The 27,496-nt window shown below is 48.1% G+C and overlaps 1 pseudogene; it reads right to left on the bottom strand.

Annotated features, from left to right (window-relative positions):
• Positions 1–17,962, bottom strand: part of LOC115127179 (WD repeat-containing protein 49-like) — a 34,241-nt pseudogene extending 16,279 nt beyond the window's left edge.
• Between the last annotated feature and the right edge of the window lie 9,534 nt (positions 17,963–27,496).

The raw sequence follows: 27,496 nt of genomic DNA on the forward strand, positions 1-27,496 counted from the left end.
AGAGAGAAAGTGGGAAGGAGAGAGTGACAGAAGAGAGAGAAAGTGGGAAGGAGAGAGTGACAGAGAGAGAGAGAAAGTGGGAAGGAGAGAGTGACAGAGAGAGAGAGAAAGTGGGGAAGGAGAGAGCGACAGAGAGAGAGAAAGTGGGAAGGCAATAGAAAGAGAGATAAAGTGGGAAGGAGAGAGCGATAGAAGAGAGAGAAAGTGGGAAGGAGAGCAGTGACAGAAAGAGAGATAAAGTGGGAAGGAGAAGGACAGAGAGAAAGTAGACAGAGAGAAAGTGAGGAAGAGAGAGAAAGTGGGAAGAGAGAGACAGAGAGAGAGAGAAAGTGGGAAGGAGAGAGCGACAGAGAGAAAGTGGAGAGAGCGACAGAGAGAGGAAGGAGAGGCGACAGAGAGAGAGAAAGTGGGAAGGAGAGAGCGACAGAAAGAGGAAGGACAGAGCGAGAGAGAGAAAGTGGGAAGGAAGCAATAGAGAGAGAGAAAGTGGGAAGGAGGAGAGACAGAGAGAGAGAAAGTGGGAAGGAGAGAGAGACAGAGAGAGAGAGAAAACAGGAGGAAGAGCAATAGAAAGAGAAAGAAAGTGGGAAGGAGAAGGCGACAGAGAGAGAGGAAATGGGAAGGGAGAGAGCGACAAAAAGAGAGATAAAGTGGGAAGGAGAGAGCAATAGAAAGAGCAGAAAGAGGGAAGGAGAGAGTGACAGAGAGAGAGAGAAAATGGGAAGGAGAGAGCGACAGAGAGAGAGAGAAAGTGGGAAGGAGAGAGACAGAGAGAGAGAGAAAGAGGGAAGGAGAGAGTGACAGAGAGAAGAGAAAATGGGAAGCAATAGAAAGTGGGAAGGAGAGACAGAGAGAGAGAGAAAGTGGGAAGAAGCGACAGAGAGAGAGAAAGTGGGAAGGAGAGAGCTACAGAGAGAGAAAGTGGGAAGGAAGACGACAGATGGGAAGGAGAGAGCAACAGAAAGATAGATAAAGTGGGAAGGAGAAGCGACAGAGAGAGAGAAAGTGGGAAGGAGAGCGACAGAGAGAGAGAGAAAATGGGGAGAACAAGAGAAAGAGAGAGAAAGTGGGACAGAGAGAGCGACAGAGAGAGAGAGAAAGTGGGGAGAGAGCAATAGAAAGAGAGAGTGGGAAGGAGAGGCGACAGAGAGAGAGAGAAAGTGGGAAGGAGAGAGTGACAGAGAGAGAGAAAGTGGGAAGAGCGACAGAGAGAGAGAGAGAAAGTGGGGAGAGAGCAATAGAAGAGAGATAAAGTGGGAAGGAGAGAAGAAAGAGGAGAAAGTGGGAAGGAGAGGTGACAGAAAGAGAGAGAAAGTGGGAAGGAGAGAGCGACAGAGAGAGAAAGTGGGAAGGAGAGAGCGACAGAGAGAGAGAGAAAGTGGGAAGGAGAGAGCGACAGAGAGAAAGAAAGTGGGAAGGAGAGAGCGACAGAGAGAGGAAGGAGAGAGCGACAGAGAGAGAAAGTGGGAAGGAGAGAGCGACAGAAAGAGGAAGGAGAGAGCGACAGAGAGAAAGTGGGAAGGAGAGAGCAAGAGAGAGAGAGAGAAAGTGGGAAGGAGAGAGACAGAGAGAGAGAAAGTGGGAAGGAGAGAGACAGAGCAAGAAAGAGAAAGAAAGTGGGAAGGAGAGAGACAGAGAGAGAGAGAAAGTGGGAAGGAGAGAGCGACAGAGAGAGAAAGAAAGTGGGAAGGAGAGCAACAAAAAGAGAGATAAAGTGGGAAGAGAGAGCAATAGAAAGAGAGAGAAAGTGGGAAGGAGAGAGTGACAGAGGGAAAATGGAAGGAGAGAGCGAACAGAGAGAGAGAGAAAGTGGGAAGGAGAGAGGCAGAGAGAGAGAGAGAAAGAGAGGAAGGAGAGAGTGACAGAGAGAGAGAGAAAATGGGGCGAGAGCAATAGAAAGTGGGAAGGAGAGAGCGACAGAGAGAGAGAGAAAGTGGGAAGGAGAGAGTGACAGAGAGAGAGAGAAAGTGGGAAGGAGAGAGCTACAGAGAGAGAGAAAGTGGGAAGGAGAGAGCGACAGAGAGAGAGAGAAAGTGGGAAGAGAGAGCAAGAGAAAGATAGATAAAGTGGGAAGGAGAGAGCGACAGAGAAGAGAGAGAAAGTGGGAAGGAGAGAGAGACAGAGAGAGAGAGAAAATGGGGAGAGAGCAATAGAAGAGAGAGGGGAAGGAGAACAGAGAGAGAGAGAAAGTGGGAAGGAGAGAGCGACAGAGAGAGAGAGAAAGTGGGGAGAGAGCAATAGAAAGAGAGAGAAAGTGGGAAGGAGAGAGGACAGAGAGAGAGAGAAAGTGGGAAGGAGAGAGCAATAGAAAGAGAGAGAAAGTGGGAAGGAGAGAGACAGAGAGAGAGAGAAAGTGGGAAGGAGAGAGCGACAGAGAGAAAGTGGGGGGAGAGCAATAGAAACAGAGGAAAGTGGGAAGGGAGAGAGTGACAGAGAGAGAGAGAAAGTGGGAAGGAGAGAGCAACAGAAAGATAGATAAAGTGGGAAGGAGAGAGCGACAGAGAGAGAGAGAAAGTGGGAAGGAGAGAGAGACAGAGAGAGAGAGAAAATGGGGAGAGAGCAATAGAAAGAGAGAGAAAGTGGGAAGGAGAGAGCGACAGAGAGAGAGAGAAAGTGGGAAGGAGAGCACAGAGAGAGAGAAAGGGAAGGAGAGAGCGACAGAGAGAGAGAGAAAGTGGGAAGGAGAGAGCGACAGAAAGAGAGAGAGAAAGTGGGAAGAGAGAGCAATAGAAAGACAGAGAAAGTGGGAAGGAGAGAGAGACAGAGAGAGAGAGAAAGTGGGAAGGAGAGAGAGACAGAGAGAAAGTGGGGGGGAACAAAGAAACAGAGTGAAAGGGGAAGGAGAGGGTGACAGAGAGAGAGAGAAAGTGGGAAAGAGAGCGACAGAGAGAAATGGGAGGAGAGAGCGACAGAAAGAGAGCGAAAGTGAGAAGACAGAGAGACAGAGAGAGAGAGAAATGGGAAGGAGAGTGACAGAAAGAGAGAGAAAGTGGGAAGGAGAGAGCAATGAAAGAGAGAGAAAGTGGGAAGGAGAGAGAGACAGAGAGAGAGAGAAATGGGAAGGAGAGAGCGACAGAGAGAAAGTGGGGGAGAGCAATAGAAAGAGAGAGAAAGTGGGAAGGAGAGAGAGACACAGAGAGAGAGAGAAAGTGGGAAGGGGAGAGCGACAGAGAGAAAGTGGGGGGAGAGCAATAGAAAGAGAGAGAAAGTGGGAAGGAGAGAGAGACAGAGAGAGAGAAAGTGGGAAGGAGAGAGCGACAGAGAGAGAGAGAAAGTGGGGAGGAGAGAGTGACAGAAAGAGAGAGAAAGTGGGAAGGAGAGAGCGACAGAGAGAAAGTGGGGGAGAGCAATAGAAACAGAGTGAAAGTGGGAAGGAGAGAGTGACAGAGAGAGAGAGAGAAAGTGGGGAAAGAGAGTGACAGAGAGAGAAAGTGGAAAGGAGAGAGCGACAGAAAGAGAGAGAAAGTGAGAAGGAGAGAGCGACAGAGAGAGAGAGAAAGTGGGAAGGAGAGAGTGACAGAAAAGAGAGAGAAATGTGAAGGAGAGAGCGACAGAGAGAGAGAGAAAGTGAGGAGAGAGACAGAGAGAGAGAGAAAGGGAAGGAGAGAGCGACAGAGAGAGAAAGTAGGAAGGAGAGAACGACACAGAGAAAGAAAGTGGGAAGGAGAGAGTGAGAAAGTGGAAAGGAGAGAGCGACAGAGAGAACAAGTGGGAAGGAGAGAGAGAGAAAGTGGGAAGGAGAGAGCGACAGATAGTGAGAAAGTGGAAAGGAGAGCGCGACAGAAGGAGAAAGTGAGAAGGAGCTAAATAGTTTTTGAAAGTATCTTGTGACTTCTATTCTCACTAGTCTGTTTTTCTCCCATTTCTTTTTATCTGCCCAAAGTGTTCTCTTATGTCCTATTATTTTCCTCTAAATGTTCCCTGTTCTCTCCCTCTCTCTTGTTTTCCTTCGCCTTGTACTCATCACTGCAGTGAATCTTTCACACAGAGTAGCCATTGTGCAAAGATTAGTGTAGTCTGTGCTGTACCCTCTCAACGGGAACAATGCCACAATATCTCAGAACTATAGCTCTTACAACTGCACTAGTTTAGCTTTGGATAAGAGCGTCTGCTAAATGACTTAAATGTAAATGTAAATGTGAAGACACGTCTATCTATACGGTACACAGGAGAGATCCAATTCTGTTTCATAACAGACCAACTCTTCAGCCCTCCACACAGGAGAGGCCTCTCTATAGAGATGTGTGTATTCATAAGAGTAAAAAAGTAGGGGTTTTAGGGCAGAACCCATTCTATAGGTCTAAGTAGGGTTTAGAGCAGAACCCATTCTATAGGTCTAAGTAGGGTTTAGAGCAAAACCCATTCTATAGGTCTAAGTAGGGTTTAGAGCAGAACCCATTCTATAGGTCTAAGTAGGGTTTAGAGCAAAACCCATTCTATAGGTCTAAGTAGGGGTTTAGAGCAGAACCCATTCTATAAGTCTAAGTAGGGTTTAGAGCAGAACCCATTCTATAGGTCTAAGTTGGGGTTTAGAGCAGAACCCATTCCATAGGTCTAAGTAGGGGTTTAGAGCAGAACCCATTCTATAGGTCTAAGTAGGGTTTAGAGCAGAACCCATTCTATATGTCTAAGTTGGGGTTTAGAGCAGAACCCATTCTATATGTCAAAGTAGGGTTTAGAGCAGAACCCATTATATAGGTCTAAGTAGGGTTTAGAGCAGAACCCATTCTATAGGTCTAAGTTGGGGTTTAGAGCAGAACCCATTCTATATGTCTAAGTAGGGTTTAGAGCAAAACCCATTATATAGGTCTAAGTAGGGTTTAGAGCAGAACCCATTCTATAGGTCTAAGTTGGGGTTTAGAGCAGAACCCATTATATATGTCTAAGTAGGGGTTTAGAGCAGAACTCATTATATAGCTCTAAGTAGGGGTTTAGAACAGAACCCATTCTATAGGTCTAAGTAGGGTTTAGAGCAGAACCCATTCTATAGCTCTAGGTTTAGAGCAGAACCCATTCTATAGGTCTAAGTAGGGTTTAGAGCAGAACCCATTCTATAGGTCTAAGTAGGGGTTTAGAGTAGAACCCATTCTATAGGTCTAAGTAGGGTTTAGAGCAGAACCCATTCTATAGGTCTAAGTAGGGTTTAGAGCAGAACCCATTCTATAGGTCTAAGTAGGGTTTAGAGCAGAACCCATTCTATAGCTCTAGGTTTAGAGCAGAACCCATTCTATAGGTCTAAGTAGGGTTTAGAGCAGAACCCATTCTATAGGTCTAAGTAGGGTTTAGAGCAGAACCCATTCTATAGCTCTAGGTTTAGAGCAGAACCCATTCTATAGGTCTAAGTAGGGTTTAGAGCAGAACCCATTCTATAGGTCTAAGTAGGGTTTAGAGCAGAACCCATTCTATAGCTCTAGGTTTAGAGCAGAACCCATTCTATAGGTCTAAGTAGGGTTTACAGCAGAACCCATTATATAGTGCTAAGTAGGGTTTAGAGCAGAACCCATTCTATAGGTCTAAGTAGGGTTTAGAGCAGAACCCATTCTATAGTGCTAAGTAGGGGTTTAGAGCAGAACCCATTCTATAGGTCTAAGTAGGGTTTAGAGCAAAACCCATTCTAAAGGTCTAAGTAGGGGTTTAGAGCAGAACCCATTCTATAGGTCTAAGTAGGGTTTAGAGCAGAACCCATTATATAGCTCTAAGTAGGGTTTAGAGCAGAACCCATGCTATAGGTCTCAGTAGGGTTTAGAGCAGAACCCATTATATAGGTCTAAGTAGGGTTTAGAGCAGAACCCATTCTATAGGTCTAAGTAGGGTTTAGAGCAGAACCCATTATATAGGTCTAAGTAGGGGTTTAGAGCAGAACCCATTCTATAGGTCTAAGTAGGGTTTAGAGCAGAACCCATTCTATAGCTCTAAGTAGGGGTTTAGAGCAGAACCCATTCTATAGGTCTAAGTAGGGGTTTAGAGCAGAACCCATTCTACAGGTCTAAGTAGGGTTTAGAGCAGAATCCTCCAGATAAGAACCAGCATCTCAAAGCTCCCGGTAAATCCTGAACGGATGTTAATGGAGGATTAGTGCAGTTAACATTAAGATTGATCTCCAAATCATTCTGGCGGGGTATTCTCTGAGGGTAAGCATTAGTGCTTAATGGTAGTCATGTTGCGCAGTCAGAGTTGAGCCTGAGTTCAGGCCTCCGCTGGGTGTGCCTGTGGGCCTGACAGGAAGATAACACACACACGCAGCAGAGAGAGCGTGGGAGCTCCTGCCTGATAACACACACACACACACACACACACACACACACACACACACACACACACACACACACACACACAGCAGAGAGAGCGTGGGAGCCCTGCCTGATAACACACACACACACACACACACACACACACACACACAGCAGAGAGCGTGGGAGCTCCGTGCCTGATAACACACACACACACACACACACACACACACACACACAGCAGAGAGAGCTCCGTGCCTTTGATAACTCCACCATCCACTTAAATTAACAGATATTATTTTACTTCAGTGGATTTCTTCTCTATTTCTCTCCTCCTGTTGCTTGAGTGGACAATCTTTCATTCTAACACACAGAGACACATAGTGTACACACAAATATACACACACACACACATACCTGTGACAAGGGTTTGAGGGGCAGGAATGCGGCACAGGACGTCGTCGTTATGCTGAACTCTCCCTTCCACTCAGAGGGCTGAACAAAGAACTGGGAGAACGAGGGCAGTCTGAACACTGTTAACATCCTGCAGAGAGCAGGGGGAGGTGATGGAGAGAGGGGGAACGGAGAGAGAGAGGGGGGTGACGGAGAGAGAGAGAGGGAGGTGATTTGAGAGAGAGGGGGGTGACAGGGGGAGAGAGAGAGAGGGGAGGTGATGGAGAGAGAGAGAGTGGGGGGTGATGGAGAGAGAGAGAGGGGGGGTGATGGAGAGAGAGAGGGGGGGGGTGATGGAGAGAGAGAGGGGGTGACGGAGAGAGGAGGGGGTTGATGGAGAGAGAGAGGGGGTGATGGAGAGAGAGAGGGGGTGATGGAGAGAGAGAGAGGGGGGTGGGTGATGGAGAGAGAGAGGGGGGTGACTGGAGAGAGAGGGGGGTGATGGAGAGAGAGAGGGGGGGTGATGGAGAGAGGGAGAGGGGGTGACGGAGAGAGAGGGGGGGTGATGGAAAGAGAGAGAGAGGGGTGATGGAGAGAGAGAGGGGGGGTGACGGAGAGAGAGAGGGGGTTGATGGAGAGAGAGGGGGGTGATGGAGCGAGAGAGGGGTGATGGAGAGAGAGAGGGGGGTGGGTGATGAGAGAGAGAGGGGGTAACGGAGAGAGAGGGGGGTGATGGTAAGAGAGAGAGAGGGGGTGATGGGAGAGAGAGGGGGTGATGGAGAGAGGGGAGAGGGGGTGACTGGAGAGAGGGGGGTGATGGAAAGAGAGAGAGGGGGGTGATGGAGAGAGAGAGAGGGGGTGATGGAGAGAGAGGGGGGTGATGGAGAGAGAGGGGGTGATGGAGAGAGGGGGGGGTGACGGAGAGAGAGAGAGGGGGTGATGGAGAGAGAGAGAGAGAGAGAGGGGTGATGGAGAGAGAGAGGGGGAGTTGATGGAGAGAGAGAGGGGGAGGCGGAGAGAGAGAAGGGGTGATGGAGAGAGAGAGAGAGAGAGAGAGAGGAGAGGGTGATGGAGAGAGAGAGAGAGAGAGAGAGAGAGAGAGAGAGGGGGGGTGACAGAGAGAGAGGGGGGGTGATGGAGAGAGAGGGGGGTTGATGTAGAGAGAAAGGGGGTGACGGAGAGAGAGAGAGGGTCATGGAGCGAGAGAGAGGGGTGATGGAGCGAGAAGGGGGTGACAGAGAGAGAGGGGGGGTGACAGAGAGAGGGGGGTGATGGAGAGAGAGAGAGAGAGAGAGAGAGAGAGGGGGTGATGGAGAGAGAGAGAGAGGGGGGGTGACAGAGAGAGAGGGGGTGACGGAGAGAGAAAGGTGATGGAGAGAGAAGGGGGTGACGAGAGAGAGAGAGGGGTGATGGAGCTTGAGAGAGAGGGGTGATGGAGCGCGAGAGGGGGGTGACAGAGAGAGAGAGAGAGAGAGAGGGGGTGACAGAGAGAGAGAGAGGGGGTGATGGAGAGAGAGAGAGAGAGAGAGGGGGTGACAGAGAGAGAGGGGGGTGATGGAGAGAGAGAGGGGGTTGATGTAGAGAGAAAGGGGTGACGGAGAGAGAGAGAGGGGTCATGGAGCGAGAGAGAGGGGGTGATGGAGCGAGAAGGGGGTGACAGAGAGAGAGAGAGAGAGAGAGGGGGTGACAGAGAGAGGTGATGGAGATGGAGAGAGAGAGAGAGAGAGAGAGAGGGGGGTGACAGAGAGAGAGGGGGGGGTGATGAGAGAGAGAGGGGGTTGATGTAGAGAGAAAGGGGTGATTTGAGAGAGAGAGAGGGGTCATGGAGCGAGAGAGAGGGGGTGATGGAGCGAGAAGGGGGTGACAGAGAGAGAGGGGGGGTGACAGAGAGAGGGGGTGATGGAGAGAGAGAGAGAGAGGGGGTGATGGAGAGAGAGAGAGGTGGGGGGGGTGACAGAGAGAGAGGGGGTGACGGAGAGAGAAAGGGGGGGTGATGGAGCGAGAGAGAGGTGATGGAGCTGAGAGGGGGTGACAGAGAGAGAGAGAGAGGGGGGTGACAGAGAGAGAGGGGGGTGACGAGAGAGTGAGGGGGGTGATGGAGCGAGAGGGGGTGACAGAGAGAGAGAGAGAGAGGGGGTGACGGAGAGAGAGAGGGGGAAGTGATGGAGAGAGAGAGAGAGAGGGGGGGAGTGATGGAGAGAGAGAGAGGGGGTGACAGAGGAGAGAGAGAGAAAGAGAGAGAGAGGGGGGTGATGGAGAGAGAGAGAGGGGGAGTGACAGAGTGAGAGAGAGAAAGAGAAAGAGAGAGGGGGTGATGGAGAGAGAGGGAGAGAGAGGGGGTGATGGAGGGGGAGATAGAGAAAGAGAGAGAGAGAGAGAGAGAGAGAGGGAGGGGGGGTGATGGAGAGAGAGAGAGGGGGAGTGACAGAGTGAGAGAGAAAGAGAAAGAGAGAGGGGGGTGATGGAGAGAGAGAGAGAGGGTGATGGAGGAGATAGAGAAAGAGAGAGAGAGAGAGAGAGAGAGAGAGAGAGAGAGAGAGAGGGAGAGAGGGGAGTGATGGAGAGAGAGAGGGGGAGGGTGATGGAGAGAGAGGGGGGTGACGGAGAGAGAGAGAGAGAGAGGGGGTGATGGAAAGAGAGGGGGTGACGGAGAGAGAGGGGGGTGATGGAGAGAGAGGGGGGTGACGAGAGAGAGAGAGGGGGTGATGGAGAGAGAGGGGGTGACAGAGTGAGAGAGAGAGAAAGAGAGAGAGAGGGGGGTGATGGAGGAGGGGGAGTGACAGAGTGAGAGAGAGAAAGAGAAAGAGAGAGAGGGGGGGTGATGGAGAGAGAGGGAGAGAGAGAGAGAGAGAGAGAGAGAGGAGAGAGGGGGAGTGATGGAGAGAGAGAGGGGAGGGTAACGGAGAGAGAGAGAGAGAGGAGAGGGGGTGATGGAGAGAGAGAGGGGGGTTGTGATGGAGAGAGAGGGGGGTGATGGAGAGAGTGAGAGCGAGAGATAGAGAGAGAGAGGGGGAGATGAGAGGAGAGAGAGAGAGAGGAGAGGGTGGGGTGATGGAGAGAGAGAGGGGGTGATGGGAGAGAGTGAGAGCGAGAGATAGAGAGTGAGAGCGAGTGAGGGGGGTTGTGATGGAGAGAGAGAGGGGGTGATGGAGAGAGAGAGAGGGGGGGGGGTTGTGATGGAGAGAGAGGGGGTGATGGAGAGAGAGAGGGGGTTGTGATGGAGAGAGAGATGGGGGTGATGGAGAGAGATAGAGAGAGAGATAGAGAGAGAGAGGGGGAGGGTGAGAGAGAGACAGAGAGAGAGAGGGGGAGGGTAACGGAGAGAGATAGAGAGAGATAGAGAGAGAGAGAGGGGGAGGGTAACGGAGAGAGATAGAGAGAGAGATAGAGAGAGAGAGGGGAGGGTAACGGAGAGAGAGAGAGAGAGACAGAGAGAGAGGGGGAGGGTAACGGAGAGAGATAGAGAGACAGAGAGAGAGAGGGGGAGGGTAACGGAGAGAGATAGAGAGATAGATAGAGAGAGAGAGGGGGAGGGTAACGGAGAGAGAGAGAGACAGAGAGAGAGAGGGTGGAGGGTAAACGGAGGAGAGAGAGAGACAGAGAGAGGGGGAGGGTAACGGAGAGAGATAGAGAGAGAAATAGAGAGAGAGAGGGGGAGGGTAACGGAGAGAGAGAGAGAGAGAGAGAGAGAGGGGGAGGGTAACGGAGAGAGAGAGAGAGAGAGAGAGAGAGAGAGAGAGAGAGAGAGAGAGACAGAGAGAGACTGATGTATAACTGGGATAACCGCAGACGTTCTGTACATTACCTTGGAAAGAACTACAAAGGGACCCTGCTCCGCATCATCCATTACTCACAGAACGTTAGTGTTTATACCTTACATATCACACTGTTATAACTACTGTTCCTGGGTCTGTCGTTAACACTCTGTTATAACTACTGTTCCTTGGTCTGTCGTTAACACTGTTATAACTACTGTTCCTGGGTCTGTCGTTAACACTCTGTTATAACTACTGTTCCTGGGTCATCGCCGCACACTCTGTTATAACTACTGTTCCTGGGTCTGTCGTTAACACTCTGTTATAACTACTGTTCCTGGGTCTGTCGTTAACACTCTGTTATAACTACTGTTCCTGGGTCTTTCGTTAACACTCTGTTATAACTACTGTTCCTGGGTCTGTCGTTAACACTCTGTTTAACTACTGTTCCTGGGTCTGTCGTTAACACTCTGTTATAACTACTGTTCCTGGTCTGTCGTTAACACTCTGTTATAACTACTGTTCCTGGGTCTTTCGTTAACACTCTGTTATAACTACTGTTCCTGGGTCTGTCGTTAACACTCTGTTATAACTACTGTTCCTGGAGAGAGAGCGGAGAAGCTCTGGACCGTGGACCGTCGCAGGAGGTTCCGGACCGTGGACCGTCGCAGGAGGTTCCCGGAATGTTGTGCAAGTGTGTTCTGCTCAACATTCGATCCGGCTAGTAGTCTGGTGAAACATGTACCGGCTCCACACATCTGGACTCAGTGCGCCTCCCCAGTCCGGCACGCCCTGTGTATTCTCCCAGCACTCGCCCGGAAGTGCGTGTCACCAGTCCGGTGCCACCTGTACCGGATCTACGCACTAGGCCTCCAGTGCGCATTCACGGTACAGAGCTTCCGGCAACAGTTCCCAGTCCAGAGCTTCTGGCAACAGTTCCCAGTCTAGAGCTTCTGGCAACGGTTCCCAGTCCAGAGCTTCCGGCAACAGTTCCCAGTCCAGAGCTTCCGGCGATGGTCGGAACCTCCTGCGATGGTCCACGTTCGAACCTCCTGCGACGGTCCACGGTCCAGAGCTTCCAGGAAAGGCGGCCAGTCCTGAGCAGGAGCCTTCCTCTGCGCCGGTGGCCAGTCCAGGCACAGCCCGGCACCATGGGGTCTGGGGGGAGGGGGCTACGACCCGCACCGGAGCCCCCACCTAACCCCTCCCATTTTGTTTCAGGTTGTTTCCGCACCTTGGGGGTACTGTCACGCCCTGACCATAGAGAGAGACCTTGTTTCTCTATGGTGTAGTAGGCTCAGGCGTGACTAGGGTATTCTAGTTTATAATTTCTATGCTGTGTTCTAGTTTATATTTTCTATGTTGGTGTTTTGTATGATTCCCAATTAGAGGCAGCTGGTAATCGTTCTCTCTAATTGGGGATCATATTTAAGTTAAAGCTATTTTTCCCACCTGTGTTTGTTGGATATTGTTTTGTGTTTGTGCCTGTGCACCACGTAGTCACGTTTCATTGTTTGTTTATTGATTTATTGTTTTTTTGCTTTAAGTTTCACTTTGAATTAAATATATGGAACTCAACATCCGCTGTGCCTTGGTCCCGTTCTTACGGCAACCGTGACAGACTGACTGACAGACATGACTGTTGAATGTCAGAAATTAGGTCTTAGAGGGACACACCCTCTCCCAGCCCATGACCAGCACGGTTCTCTTCAGCACTAGAACCTGGGAGATGTCCACAGCCTGGTCCCGGCCCGCATTCAGCCTGGTGACAGTGACCGTTAAAGTCCCAGATCTAGAACCACACAGTTAGAACCACACAGTTAGAACCAAGAAATACAGATCTAGAACCTAGAACAGACACCCCATCAAATTGACACCAACAGGTTAACATCCAACACCAGGAGTCAAGGGGACAGAGACATTTACCACTGAGACAGACACCTGACAAACATAAAGAGACAGAGACATTTACCACTGAGACAGACACCTGACAAACATAAAGAGACAGACACCAACTCTAGACTAACAGAAGGACAGACACCAACTCTAGACTAACAGAAGGACAGACACCAACTCTAGACTAACAGAAGGACAGACACCAACTCTAGACTAACAGAAGGACAGACACCAACTCTAGACTAACAGAAGGACAGACACCAACTCTAGACTAACAGAAGGACAGAGACCAACTCTAGACTAACAGAAGGACAGACACCAACTCCAGACTAACAGAAGGACAGACACCAACTCTAGACTAACAGAAGGACAGACACCAACTCTAGACTAACAGAAGGGCAGACACCAACTCTAGACTAACAGAAGAACAGACACCAACTCTAGACTAACAGAAGGACAGACACCAACTCTAGACTAACAGAAGGACAGACACCAACTCTAGACTAACAGAAGGACAGACACCAACTCTAGACTAACAGAAAGACAGACACCAACTCTAGACTAACAGAAAGACAGACACCAAGTCTAGACTAACAGAAGAACAGACACCAAGTCTAGACTAACAGAAGGACAGACACCAACTCTAGACTAACAGAAGGACAGACACCAAGTCTAGACTAACAGAAGGACAGACACCAACTCTAGACTAACAGAAGGACAGACACCAACTCAAATGTAGACAGACAGACACGGACGGACGGACAGACAGATAAACCACACTCCCCGGGGGTTCTAACAAACACAGAAACACAGTCGGTAGTCAGCAGACCAGAAAACTCCTGGACAACAGAAATACTAGCAGAGAAGATGAAACACGTTTCACAGAGAGTCAAGTGTCAGATAGCCTACGCTCAACACTGCTTCAGATAGCCTCCGCTCAACACTGCTTCAGATAGCCTCGGACACAACACAGATAGCCTCAGCCCAACACTGTTTCAGATAGCCTCAGCCCAACACTGCTTCAACTGCCACCGACCCAACACTGCTTCAGCTGCAGCCCAACACTGATGATAGCCTCAGCCCAACACTGCTTCACTGCCACCGTCACAGTGTCAGCTGCCACCGCCCAACACTGCTTCAACTGCCACCGCCAACACTGCTTCAGCTGCCTCCGCCCAACACTGCTTTAGCTGCCTCCGCCTAACACTGCTTCAGATAGCCTCCAGCCCAACACTGCTTTAGCTGCCTCCGCCTAACACTGCTTCAGCTAGCCTCCGCCCAACACTGCTTCAGCTGCCTCCGCATATCACTGCTTCAGATAGCCTCTGCCCAACACTGCTTCAGATAGCCTCCACCCAACACTACTTCAGATAGCCTCCGCCCAACACTACTTCAGATAGCCTCCGCCCAACACTGCTTCAGATAGCCTCCGCCAACACTACTTCAGATAGCCTCAGCCCAACACTACTTCAGATAGCCTCCGCCCAACACTACTTCAGATAGCCTCCGCCCAACACTACTTCAGATAGCCTCCGCCCAACACTGCTTCAGATAGCCTCCGCCCAACACTACTTCAGATAGCCTCCGCCCCAACACTACTTCAGATAGCCTCCGCCCAACACTGCTTCAGATAGCCTCCGCCCAACACTGCTTCAGATAGCCTCCGCCCAACACTGCTTCAGATAGCCTCCGCCCAACACTACTTCAGATAGCCTCCGCCCAACACTACTTCAGATAGCCTCCGCCCAACACTACTTCAGATAGCCTCCGCTTCAACACTACTTCAGATAGCCTCCGCCCAACACTGCTTCAGATAGCCTCCGCCCAACACTACTTCAGATAGCCTCCGCCCAACACTACTTCAGATAGCCTCCGCCCAACACTGCTTCAGATAGCCTCCGCCCAACACTGCTTCAGATAGCCTCCGCCCAACACTGCTTCAGATAGCCTCCGCCCAACACTACTTCAGATAGCCTCCGCCCAACACTACTTCAGATAGCCTCCGCCCAACACTGCTTCAGATAGCCTCCGCCCAACACTGCTTCAGATAGCCTCCGCCTAAAACTTCCACACGTCAGGGTCACACTGACTGGACTCAATCAACAAACAGTCTCATAACACAATTCTACTGTAATCTATTCTATTTCACCCAATTCTTCGATTTCAAAACAACAATATATTTAAGGTTCCTTCTATTGAAGATGGTATTATTATTGGATGTCATAAGGTGAACGCACCAATTTGTAAGTCGCTCTGGATAAGAGCGTCTGCTAAATGACTTAAATGTAAATGTAAATGTTATTGAACATGTGTAATATCTACACTACCGTTCAACAGTTTGGGGTCACTTAGAAATGTCCTCGTTTTTTTTAAAGAAAAGCGCATTTTGGTCCATTAAAATAACATCAAATTGATCAGAAATACAGTGTAGACATTGTTAATGTTGTAAATGACTATTGTAGATGGAAACGGCAGATTTTTATGTAATATCTACATAGGCGTACAGAGGCTCATTATCAGCAACCATCACTCATGTGTTCCAATGGCACGTTGTGTTAGTTAACATGCTGTGTTCCAATGGCACATTGTGTTAGTTAACATGCTGTGTTCCAATGGCACATTGTGTTAGTTAACATGCTGTGTTCCAATGGCACATTGTGTTAGTTAACATGCTGTGTTCCAATGGCACATTGTTAGTTAACATGCTGTGTTCCAATGGCACATTGTGTTAGTTAACATGCTGTGTTCCAATGGCACATTGTGTTAGTTAACATGCTGTGTTCCAATGGCACATTGTGTTAGTTAACATGCTGTGTTCCAATGGCACATTGTGTTAGTTAACATGCTGTGTTCCAATGGCACATTGTGTTAGTTAACATGCTGTGTTCCAATGGCACATTGTGTTAGTTAACATGCTGTGTTTCAATGGAACACGTTGTGTTAGTTAACATGCTGTGTTCCAATGGCACATTGTGTTAGTTAACATGCTGTGTTTCAATGGCACATTGTGTTAGTTAACATGCTGTGTTCAATGGCACATTGTGTTACGTTAACATGCTGTGTTTCAATGGCACATTGTGTTAGTTAACATGCTGTGTTCCAATGGCACATTGTGTTAGTTAACATGCTGTGTTCCAATGGCACATTGTGTTAGTTAACATGCTGTGTTCCAATGGCACATTGTGTTAGTTAACATGCTGTGTTCCAATGGCACATTGTGTTAGTTAACATGCTGTGTTCCAATGGGCACATTGTGTTAGTTAACATGCTGTGCTTCTTCCAATGGCACATTGTGTTGGGCTTTAACATGCTGTGTTCCAATGGCACGTTGTGTTAGTTAACATGCTGTGTTCCAATGGCACCATTGTGTTAGTTAACATGCTGTGTTCCAATGGCACATTGTGTTAGTTAACATGCTGTGTTCCAATGGCACATTGTGTTAGTTAACATGCTGTGCTTGCAGTTTATTAAATAGTACTCCCTTCAGGCAAAACACTAGTCTCAACGTCAACAGTGAAGAGGTGACTCCTGGATGATGGGCTTCTAGGCAGAACACCAGTCTCAACGTCAACAGTGAAGAGGTGACTCCTGGATGATGGGCTTCTAGGCAGAACACCAGTCTCAACGTCAACAGTGAAGAGGTGACTCCTGGATGATGGGCTTCTAGGCAGAACACCAGTCTCAACGTCAACAGTGAAGAGGTGACTCCTGGATGATGGGCTTCTAGGCAAAACACTAGTCTCAACGTCAACAGTGAAGAGGTGACTCCTGGATGATGGGCTTCTAGGCAGAACACCAGTCTCAACGTCAACAGTGAAGAGGTGACTCCTGGATTATGGGCTTCTAGGCAGAGTTGCAAAGAAAAAGCCATATCTCAGACTGGCCAAGAAAAGATTAAGATGGGCAAAGAACACAGACACTGGACAGAGGAACTCTGACTAGAAGGCCAGCATCCCGAGTCGCCTCTTCACTGTTGACGTTGAGACTTGTGTTTTGCGGGTACAGTACTATGTATTGAAGCCGCCAGTTGAGGACTTGTGAGGCATCAGTTGTCATCTGTGCTAACATAATTGCAAAAGGGTTTTCTAATGATCAATTAACCTTTAAAATTATAAACTTGGATTAGCTAACACAACGTGCCATTGGAACACAGGAGTGATGGTTGCTGATCATGGGCCTCTGTACGCCTATGTAGATATTCCATTAAAAATCTGCCGTTTCCAGCTACAATAGTCATTTACAACATTAACAATGTCTACACAGCATTTTGATCAATTTGATGTTATTTTAATGGACCAAAAAAATGTGCTTTTCTTTCAAAAACAAGGAAATGTCTAAGTGACCTCAAACTTTTGAACGGTAGTGTGTATGTACAGTATGTATCTGTGGATGTAACTATGGTTATTAGTTACACATACATATTCTACACAATGACCCCTGCAGATTGGAATGGAACAGTATTCACATCTTAGTGTTTATCTATTTCATGCTTATGGCGACTGCCTACGTCAATTAATGTAACGAGTGACCTTGACTACTCCGTCTGTGCCGGCGGTGAACAAGCGTGTCTGTGTCCCATCCAGCGCCATGGTGGAGATCTCAGCATCACCATGACAACGGTGGAACTGCTTGACCTTCTGACCTGTGTCCACCAGCCAACAGATCACTGAGGAGCCAGAGTCACTGCTGATCACCTGAGAGACAGAGAGAGGGGGGCGGCAGGGGGAGAGAGAGGGGGGGGCGAGGGGAGAGAGAGAGAGGGGGAGACAGGGAGAGAGAGGGGTGGAGAGAGAGGGGGCGGGGGGGAGAGAGAGGGGGTGAGGAGAGAAAAAGCATTATCGTGGTCCCTGTCTAGATGTAGGTGTGTGTACCTGTCTGAACAGCCTGTTATAGAGGACACAGGTGACAGAGTTCTCATGGCTGGTGACTCTCCTCCCCTCCTCTCTTGGCTTCCATGAGGAGGAGCAGACTGTTGAAGGAGAGGAGGAGGCGTGAGCGCTCCTCACTGAGGAACAGAAGAGTGTGACACTCCTCCTGTGTCTTGGGGAAGATGCCGGCGATACGCTGAATACACAGCTGACTAGCCACATCCCACAACCTCAGCACCTGAGAGAGAGAGAGACGGTTGTCTTAACGTCTTCAACACGCATGTAGAAATAAGTCTCATCTTCATCATTTAGATGAAGTCACATTTCATCTAATGCACGTCTTTGACACATAACAACGTCCCAATCCTACACACAGTCTCCAATTCTCTTCTCCTCCTCTCTCACCTTGTCCTTGGAGAAGCTGATCAGCTGTTTCTTGCCCACTATGAAGCGTACGGCTGTAACACTGCTCATGTGACCTCGGAGTACACCCACTGGTTTAGAGATCACATAGGGGTTCCACAGCAGCACCTTGTTGTCTATACCTGCGGTGGCTGCAACCAATCAGAGAGAAGGATGTTTAGTACCTGCATTGGATACAACCAATGAGAAGTAAGGATAGATGTTATAACTTGGTAGGACTTGTGAGTGCCTATCAAATTCATCCCAGAGTGATGGTCCAGGTCATTGGTTCCTTTCTCCGTGTGGAAGGCGGTGACTCTGAGGGGCTCGCCCTCTTTCTCCCTCCAGCCAATCACCATGCTACTCTGGGGGCTGGTGCTGCACGACAACAACGCCTCCAGAGAGCCCAGGAAACGCACTGCAGGAAACAGGAAGTACAGGTGTAAGATGAGGTGTTTTATGAGTAGAAACAGGTGAGTAAAGTGAAAAGGAGAGGGGTGAGGAGAGAGAGAGATAGAAAGAGGATGAAGGTGAGGAGAGAGGGAGAGGAGGAAGATAAACAGTGGATAACCAGCTAGATATATTGACTAAGCTGCCCTACATACAGAGAGCTTTTGTTACAGCTGACATACACACAGAGTCAGTTTTACTGTCAGGCCCAGTGTGTCATCTCAGGGACAGGATGGGCGACGAGAGTGTAAAATGAGCATCATCAAAAATAACACGAGTTCAGTTGGAGTTTGTTCTCTGTTGACTGTGAGAAGTCATGCGGCATCCATCTATCCCTCTCTCATCTCTCCCTTCCTCTCTCTCTCCCTCTTTTCCAAATGTCCTCTCTCTCTCTCTCTCTCTGTGTCTCTCTCTCTCTCTGTCTTTCTGTCTCTCTCGCTCTCTCTTTCTGTCTCTCTCTTTCTTTCTGTCTCTCTCTGTCTGTCTGTCTGTCTGTCTGTCTGTCTGTCTGTCTGTCTGTCTGTCTGTCTGTCTGTCTCTCTCTCTCTGTCTCTCTCTCTCTGTCTTTGTCTCTCTCTCTCTCTGTGTCTGTCTGTCTCTCTCTCTGTCTCTCTCTCTCTCTGTCTTTCTGTCTCTCTCTCTCTCTTTCTGTCTCTCTCTTTCTTTCTGTCTCTCTCTGTCTGTCTGTCTGTCTGTCTGTCTGTCTGTCTGTCTGTCTGTCTGTCTGTCTGTCTGTCTGTCTGTCTCTCTCTCTCTGTCTCTCTCTCTGTCTTTGTCTCTCTCTCTCTCTGTCTGTCTGTCTCTCTCTCTGTCTCTCTCTCTCTGTCTTTGTCTCTCTCTCTCTGTCTTTGTCTCTCTCTCTCTCTGTGTCTCTCTCTCTGTGTCTCTCTCTCTCAATTCAGTTCAATTCAATTCAATTCAAGGTCTTTATTGGCATGGGAAACGTGTTAACATTGCCAAAGCAAGTGAGGTAGAAAATATATAAAGTGAGTATATAAAGTGAAATAAACAATAAAAATTAACTGTAAACATTACACATACAGAAGTTTCAAAACAATAAAGACATTATATATCAAATCAAATCAAATCAAATGTTATTTGTCACATACACATGGTTAGCAGATGTTAATGCGAGTGTAGCGAAATGCTTGTGCTTCTAGTTCCGACAATGCAGTAATAACCAACAAGTAATCTAACTAACAATTCCAAAACTACTGTCTTATACACAGTGTAAGGGGATAAAGAATATGTACATAAGGATATATGAATGAGTGATGGTACAGAGCAGCATAGGCAAGATACAGTAGATGGTATCGAGTACAGTATATACATATGAGATGAGTATGTAAACAAAGTGGCATAGTTAAAGTGGCCAGTGATACATGTATTACATAAGGATGCAGTCGATGATATAGAGTACAGTATATGCGTATGCATATGAGATGAATAATGTAGGGTAAGTAACATTATATAAGGTAGCATTGTTTAAAGTGGCTAGTGATATATTTACATCATTTCCCATCAATTCCCATTATTAAAGTGGCGGGAGTTGAGTCAATGTCAGTGTCAGTGTGTTGGCAGCAGCCACTCAATGTTAGTGGTGGCTGTTTAACAGTATGATGGCCTTGAGATAGAAGCTGTTTTTCAGTCTCTCGGTCCCAGCATTGATGCACCTGTACTGACCTTGCCTTCTGGATGATAGCGGGGTGAACAGGCAGTGGCTCGGGTGGTTGATGTCCTTGATGATCTTTATGGCCTTCCTTTAACATCGGGTGGTGTAGGTGTCCTGGAGGGCAGGTAGTTTGCCCCGGTGATGCGTTGTGCAGACCCTCACTACCCTCTGGAGAGCCTTACGGTTGAGGGCGGAGCAGTTGCCGTACCAGGCGGTGATACAGCCCGCCAGGATGCTCTCGATTGTGCATCTGTAGAAGTTTGTGAGTGCTTTTGGTGACAAGCCAAATTTCTTCAGCCTCCTGAGGTTGAAGAGGCGCTGCTGCGCCTTCTTCACGATGCTGTCTGTGTGAGTGGACCAATTCAGTTTGTCTGTGATGTGTATGCCGAGGAACTTAAAACTTTCTACCCTCTCCACTACTGTTCCATCGATGTGGATAGGGGGTGTTCCTCTGCTGTTTCCTGAAGTCCACAATCATCTCCTTAGTTTTGTTGACGTTGAGTGTGAGGTTATTTTCCTGACACCACACTCTGAGTGCCCTCACCTCCTCCCTGTAGGCCGTCTCGTCGTTGTTGGTAATCAAGCCTACCACTGTTGTGTCGTCCGCAAACTTGATGATTGAGTTGGAGGCGTGCGTGGCCACGCAGTCGTGGGTGAACAGGGAGTACAGGAGAGGGCTCAGAACGCACCCTTGTGGGGCCCCAGTGTTGAGTATCAGCGGGGAGGAGATGTTGTTGCCTACCCTCACAACCTGGGGCGGCCCATCAGGAAGTCCAGTACCCAGTTGCACAGGTCGGGGTCGAGACCCAGGGTCTCGAGCTCGATGACGAGCTTGGAGGGTACTATGGTGTTGAATGCCGAGCTGTAGTCGATGAACAGCATTCTCACATAGGTATTCCTCTTGTCCAGATGGGTTAGGGCAGTGTGCAGTGTGGTTGAGATTGCATCGTCTGTGGACCTATTTGGGCGGTAAGCAAATTGGAGTGGGTCTAGGGTGTCAGGTAGGGTGGAGGTGATATGGTCCTTGACTAGTCTCTCAAAGCACTTCATGATGACGGAAGTGAGTGCTACGGGGCGGTAGTCATTTAGCTCAGTTACCTTAGCTTTCTTGGGAACAGGAACAATGGTGGACCTCTTGAAGCATGTGGGAACAGCAGACTGGTATAGGGATTGATTGAATATGTCCGTAAACACACTGGCCAGCTGGTCTGCGCATGCTCTGAGGGCGCGGCTGGGGATGCCGTCTGGGCCTGCAGCCTTGCGAGGGTTAACACGTTTAAATGTCTTACTCACCTCGGCTGCAGTGAAGGAGAGTCCGCATGTTTTCGTTGCAGGCCGTGTCAGTGGCACTGTATTGTCCTCAAAGCGGGCAAAAAGTTATTTAGTCTGCCTGGGAGCAAGACATCCTGGTCCGTGACTGGGCTGGATTTCTTCTTGTAGTCCGTGATTGACTGTAGACCCTGCCACATGTCTCTTGTGTCTGAGCCGTTGAATTGAGATTCTTCTTTGTCTCTGTACTGACGCTTAGCTTGTTTGATAGCCTTGCGGAGGAATAGCTGCACTGTTTGTATTCGGTCATGTTACCAGTCACCTTGCCCTGATTAAAAGCAGTGGTTCGCGCTTTCAGTTTCACGCGAATGCTGCCATCAATCCACGGTTTCTGGTTAGGGAATGTTTTAATCGTTGCTATGGGAACGACATCTTCAACGCACGTTCTAATGAACTCGCACACCGAATCAGCGTATTCGTCAATATTGTTATCTGACGCAATACGAAACATATCCCAGTCCACGTGATGGAAGCAGTCTTGGAGTGTGGAGTCAGCTTGGTCGGACCAGCGTTGGACAGACCTCAGCGTGGGAGCCTCTTGTTTTAGTTTCTGTCTGTAGGCAGGGATCAACAAAATTGAGTCGTGGTCAGCTTTTCCGAAAGGGGGGCGGGGCAGGGCCTTATATGCGTCGCGGAAGTTAGAGTAACAATGATCCAAGGTTTTTCCACCCCTGGTTGCGCAATCGATATGCTGATAAAATTTGGGGAGTCTTGTTTTCAGATTAGCCTTGTTAAAATCCCCAGCTACAATGAATGCAGCCTCCGGATAAATGGATTCCAGTTTGCAAAGAGTCAAATAAAGTTTGTTCATTGCCATCGATGTGTCTGCTTGGGGGGGATATATAGGGCTGTGATTATAATCGAAGAGAATTCTCTTCGTAGATAATGCGGTCTACATTTGATTGTGAGGAATTCTAAATCAGGTGAACAGAAGGATTTGAGTTCCTGTATGTTTCTTTCATCACACCATGTCTCGTTAGCCATAAGGCATACGCCCACACCCCTCTTCTTACCAGAAAGATGTTTGTTTCTGTCGGCGCGATGCGTGGAGAAACCCGCTGGCTGCACCGCCTCCGATAGCGTCTCTCCAGTGAGCCATGTTTCCCAGAAGCAAAGAACGTTACAGTCTCTGATGTCCCTCTGGAATGCTACCCTTGCTCGGATTTCATCAACCTTGTTGTCAAGAGACTGGACATTGGCGAGAAGAATGCTAGGGAGTGGTGCACGATGTGCCCTTGTCCGGAGTCTGACCAGAAGACCGCCTCGTTTCCCTCTTTTTGAGTCGTTTTTGGGTCGCTGCATGGGATCCGTGCTTTTACACCTGCATTGTTTGCTGTTTGGGGTTTTAGGCTGGGTTTCTGTACAGCACTTTGAGATATCAGCTGATGTACGAAGGGCTATATAAATAAATTTGATTTGATTTGATTTGATTTTGATTCCGTTGTCCTGTTTGAAAGGCAGAACACAGGATCCGCGTCACGAAAAACATATTCTTGGTCGTACTGATGGTGAGTTGACGCTGATCTTATATTCAGTAGTTCTTCTCGACTGTATGTAATGAAACCTAAGATGACCTGGGGCACTAATGTAAGAAATAACACGTAAAAAAACAAAAAACTGCATAGTTTCATAGGAACGGAGCGAGGCGGCCATCTCTGTCGGCGCCGGAAGTATTAGATATACAGTGTTTTAACAATGTACAAATGGTAAAGGACACAAGATAAAATAAATAAGCATAAATATGGGTTGTATTTACAATGGTGTGTGTTCTTCACTGGTTGCCTTTTCTCGTGGCAACAGGTCACAAATCTTGCTGCTGTGATGGCACACTTTGGAATTTCACTCAGTAGATATGGGAGTTTATCAAAATTGGATTTGTTTTCAAATTCTTTGTGGATCTGTGTAATCTGAGGGAAATATGTCTCTCTAATATGGTCATACATTGGGCAGGAGGTTAGGAAGTGCAGCTCAGTTTCCACCTCATTTTGTGGGCAGTGAGCACATAGCCTGTCTTCTCTTGAGAGCCATGTCTGCCTACAGCGGCCTTTCTCAATAGCAAGGCTATGCTCACTGAGTCTGTACATAGTCAAAGCTTTCCTTAATTTTGGGTCAGTCACAGTGGTCAGGTATTCTGCCGCTGTGTACTCTATGTGTAGGGCCAATTAGCATTCTAGTTTGCTCTGGTTTTTTTGTTAATTCTTTCCAATGTGTCAAGTAATTATCTTTTGTTTTCTCATGATTTGGTTGGGTCTAATTGTGCTGCTGTCCTGGGGCTCTGTAGGGTGTGTTTGTGAACAGAGCACCAGGACCAGCTTGTTTAGGGGACTCTTCTCCAGGTTCATCTCTCTGTAGGTGATGGCTTTGTTGTGGAAGGTATGGGAATCGCTTCCTTTTAGGTGGTTATAGAATTTAACGTCTCTTTTCTGGATTTTGATCATTAGTGGGTATCGGCCTAATTCTGCTCTGCATGCATTATTTGGTGTTCTACGTTGTATACGGAGGATATTTTTGCAGAATTCTGCGTGCAGTCTCAATTTGGTGTTTTTCCCATTTTGTGAAGTCTTGGTTGGTGAGCGGACCCCAGACCTCACAACCATAAAGGGCAATGGGCTCTATGACTGATTCAAGTATTTTTTGCCAAATCCTAATTGGTATGTTGAAATTTATGTTTCTTTTGATGGCATAGAATGCCCTTCTTGCCTTGTCTCTCAGATCGTTCACAGCTTTGTGGAAGTTACTTGTGGCGCTGATGTTTAGGCCAAGGTATGTATAGTTTTTTGTGTGCTCTAGGGCAATGGTGACTGGACCTTTTTTGGAACACCATTATTTTGGTCTTACTGAGATTTACTGTCAGGGCCCAGGTCTGACAGAATCTGTGCATAAGATCTAGGTGCTACTGTAGGCCCTCCTTGGTTGGTGACAGAAGCACCAGATCATCAGCAAACAGCAGACATTTGACTTCGGATTCTAGTAGGGTGAGGCCGGGTGCTGCAGACTTTTCTAGTGCCCGCGCCAATTCGTTGATATATATGTTGAAGAGGGTGGGGCTTAAGCTGCATCTCTGTCTAACCCCACGACCCTGTGGGAAGAAATGTGTGTTTTTGCCAATTTTAACCGCACACTTGTTGTTTGTGTACATGGATTTTATAATGTCGTATGTTTTACCCCCAACACCACTTTCCATCAGTTTGTTTAGCAGACCCTCATGCCAGATTGAGTCGAAGGCTTTTTTGAAATCAACAAAGCATGAGAAGACTTTGCCTTTGTTTTGGTTTGTTTGGTTGTCAATTAGGGTGTGCAGGGTGAATACATGGTCTGTTGTACGGTAATTTGGTAAAAAGCCAATTTGACATTTGCTCAGTACATTGTTTTCATTGAGGAAATGTACAAGTCTGCTGTTAATGATAATGCAGAGGATTTTCCCAAGGTTACTGTTGACGCATATTCCACGGTAGTTATTGGGGTCAAATTTGTCTCCACTTTTGTGGATTGGGGTGATCAGTCCTTCGTTCCAAATATTGGGGAAGATGCCAGAGCTAAGGATGATGTTAAAGAGTTTTAGTATAGCCAATTAGAATTTGTTGTCTGTATATTTGATCATTTCATTGAGGATACCATCAACACCACAGGCCTTTTTGGGTTGGAGGGTTTTTATTTTGTCCTGTAACTCATTCAATGTAATTGGAGAATCCAGTGGGTTCTGGTAGTCTTTAATAGTTGATTCTAAGATTTGTATTTGATCATGTATATGTTTTTGCTCTTTATTCTTTGTTATAGAGCCAAAAGATTGGAGAAGTGGTTTACCCATACATCTCCATTTTGGATAGATAATTCTTCGTGTTGTTGTTTGTTTAGTGTTTTCCAATTTTCCCAGAAGTGGTTAGAGTCTATGGATTCTTCAATTACATTGAGCTGATTTCTGACATGCTGTTCCTTCTTTTCCGTAGTGTATTTCTGTATTGTTTTAGTGATTCACCATAGTGAAGGTGTAGACTCAGGTTTTCCGGGTCTCTATGTTTTTGGTTGGACAGGTTTCTCCATTTCTTTCTTCGATTTTTGCATTCTTCATCAAACCATTTGTCATTGTTGTTAATTTTCTTCGGTTTTCTATTTGAGATTTTTAGATTTGATAGGGAAGCTGGGAGGTCAAATATACTGTTAAGATTTTCTACTGCCAAGTTTACACCTTCACTATTACAGTGGAACGTTTTACCCAGGAAATTGTCTAAAGGGATTGAATTTGTTGTTGCCTAATTGTTTTTTGGTAGTTTTCCAAACTGCATTCCTTCCATCTATAACATTTCTTAACGTTACTCAGTTCCTTTGGCATTGATGCCTCATGATTGAGTATTGCTCTGTTTAAGTAGACTGTGATTTTGCTGTGGTCTGATAGGGGTGTCAGTGGGCTGACTGTGACCGCTCTGAGAGACTCTGGGTTGAGGTCAGTGATAAAGTAGTCTACAGTACTACTGCCAAGAGATGAGCTATATGTGTACCTACCATAGGAGTCCCCTCGAAGCCTACCATTGACTATGTACATACCCAGCGTGCGAAAGAGCTGCAGGAGTTGTGACCCGTTTTTGTTGGTTATGTTGTCGTAGTTGTGCCTAGGGGGGCATATGTGGGAGGGAATGCTGTCACCTGCAGGCAGGTGTTTGTCCCCCTGTGTGCTGAGGGTGTCAGGCCACAGACTAGTACATGTCCCTGGGCCTGGAAATGATTGATTTCCCCCTCCAGGATGGAGAAGCTGTCTTCATTAAAATATGGGGATTCTAGTGGGGGGATATAGGTAGCACACAGAAGGACATTTTTCTCTGTTAGGATAATTTCCTTTTGAATTTCTAGCCAAATGTAGAATGTTCCTGTTTTGATTAATTTAATGGAGTGAGTTAGGTCTGCTCTATACCAAATTAGCATACCCCCTCAGTCCCTTCCCTGTTTCACACCTGGTAGTTTGTGGTGGATGGGACTACCAGCTCTCTGGTGGATGGGACTACCAGCTCTCTGTAACCTAGAGGGCAACCAGTGGGTCCGTCTCCTCTATACCAGGTTTCTTGCAGGATGACAATGTCTGTATTACCGATTTCTTTGGTGAAGTCTGGGTTTCTGCTCTTTAGGCCAAAGGCAGATGACCTCAGGCCTTGGATATTCCAGGATGATATAGTGAAGGCTTTTTGTTCCAGAGTGTCCAATGTTGTTGGTCGTGGTTTGGCCTCAGGCCAGTAAGTGTGAGCAGAGCCTGCTGAGCATCTGGTACATGCCATTGGCTTGGGCGAGTGTGAGAGTGGGGGCTGGGACTGTTTTCCCGCTCACTACCTGGGCGTATGTGTGGCTTCCATGTTGAGGCCCTCTTTGCGGGGGTGGGGTGCATGGGGTGGGCAGGAGTGGCATAGGTCTGATCTGAGGGGGCCTAAATGGGGTGTGGGCATGGTTGACGAGGGGGGGTGTTGATTGGTTGGGGTGGGGGTGTGGATGTGTCTGGGTGTGCTGTGGTCTGGATGTAATTCCTCTTGGCGTGGGTCCTCGTGGGTCCTGCAGGTCTGGGAGGGTGTCTCGCTGGTCTGGGTGGGGTGTCTACTGATCTGTTGCTCCTCTGTGAAGTGTTGGGGATACATTTGAGAGCGATGTCCTTTAGAGTTCGGGCAAAGGTGGGAACTGCTGCCTTGTAGAGGTGGACCTGGTCATAGAGGCTGTTCAAGTCCAGGGTGGAGTGGTGGGCCGGGAAAACATTTGGTTTTGAGGCACAGTCACGGGAAATACTTGCGTTTACCCGCTGTATTGTGGCAGGGTGGAGATAACCACTTGTGCGTTGGGGAAAGTAGAAGAAGCCTTTTCAATCACTCCCTTCAGTGCTGTGGCCACCCTTTCCTGCTGTGCTCTCAGGTCGTTTGTGCCTGTGTGTATTATTATGTGGCTGGGTGAGCCTAGTTGGTCCTCAGACAGAAGGTCGAGGGCGCGCTGGGTGTTTGGACACCAGAGTTTAGACTCGCTGTGTTTGGGAAAAAGTTTTTTTCTTCTATATATTTCCCATTTGAGTCCATAAGTAGTACAATCTGTGTCTTGTGTTTGTCCTCAATGGGTGTGGGGTGGTTGTCAGAAGAGCTATCAGGGTGGCTGACAGGGGGGTGCTCAGAGGGGGTGAGAGCCGCTGGGCTTGGGGTTCTTCATTTGTCTGTTCTGCTGTGATGTCGACTCTATGGTCAGGGTCTGGTGTGGACTGTTCTGCTGTGGTGTCGAGACTTTTGTCGGGTGCTGAGGTGGGCTGTTCTGCTGGCTTCTCTGTGGGGGTGGCCACCTCTCTAGTGGGTTGTTCTCTGTCACACGCCGTCCCCCTCAACCTCTCCTTCGTCCCCCTCCCCTCTCCTCCACCCCCTCAACCTCTCCTCCACCAGCAGTCTGATCCTCTCCTCTAGTGCTCTGTTCTTCTCCTGATCCTGCTCTTTCTCCTGTTGAAGTTGTCTCACCACTGTCCAGAGTGCAGATATGTCTCTCTCCACCTCA

The sequence above is a fragment of the Oncorhynchus nerka genome, unplaced genomic scaffold (assembly GCF_034236695.1).
Source record: "Oncorhynchus nerka isolate Pitt River unplaced genomic scaffold, Oner_Uvic_2.0 unplaced_scaffold_1646, whole genome shotgun sequence".
In the NCBI taxonomy this organism is placed as follows: Eukaryota; Metazoa; Chordata; class Actinopteri; order Salmoniformes; family Salmonidae; genus Oncorhynchus; species Oncorhynchus nerka.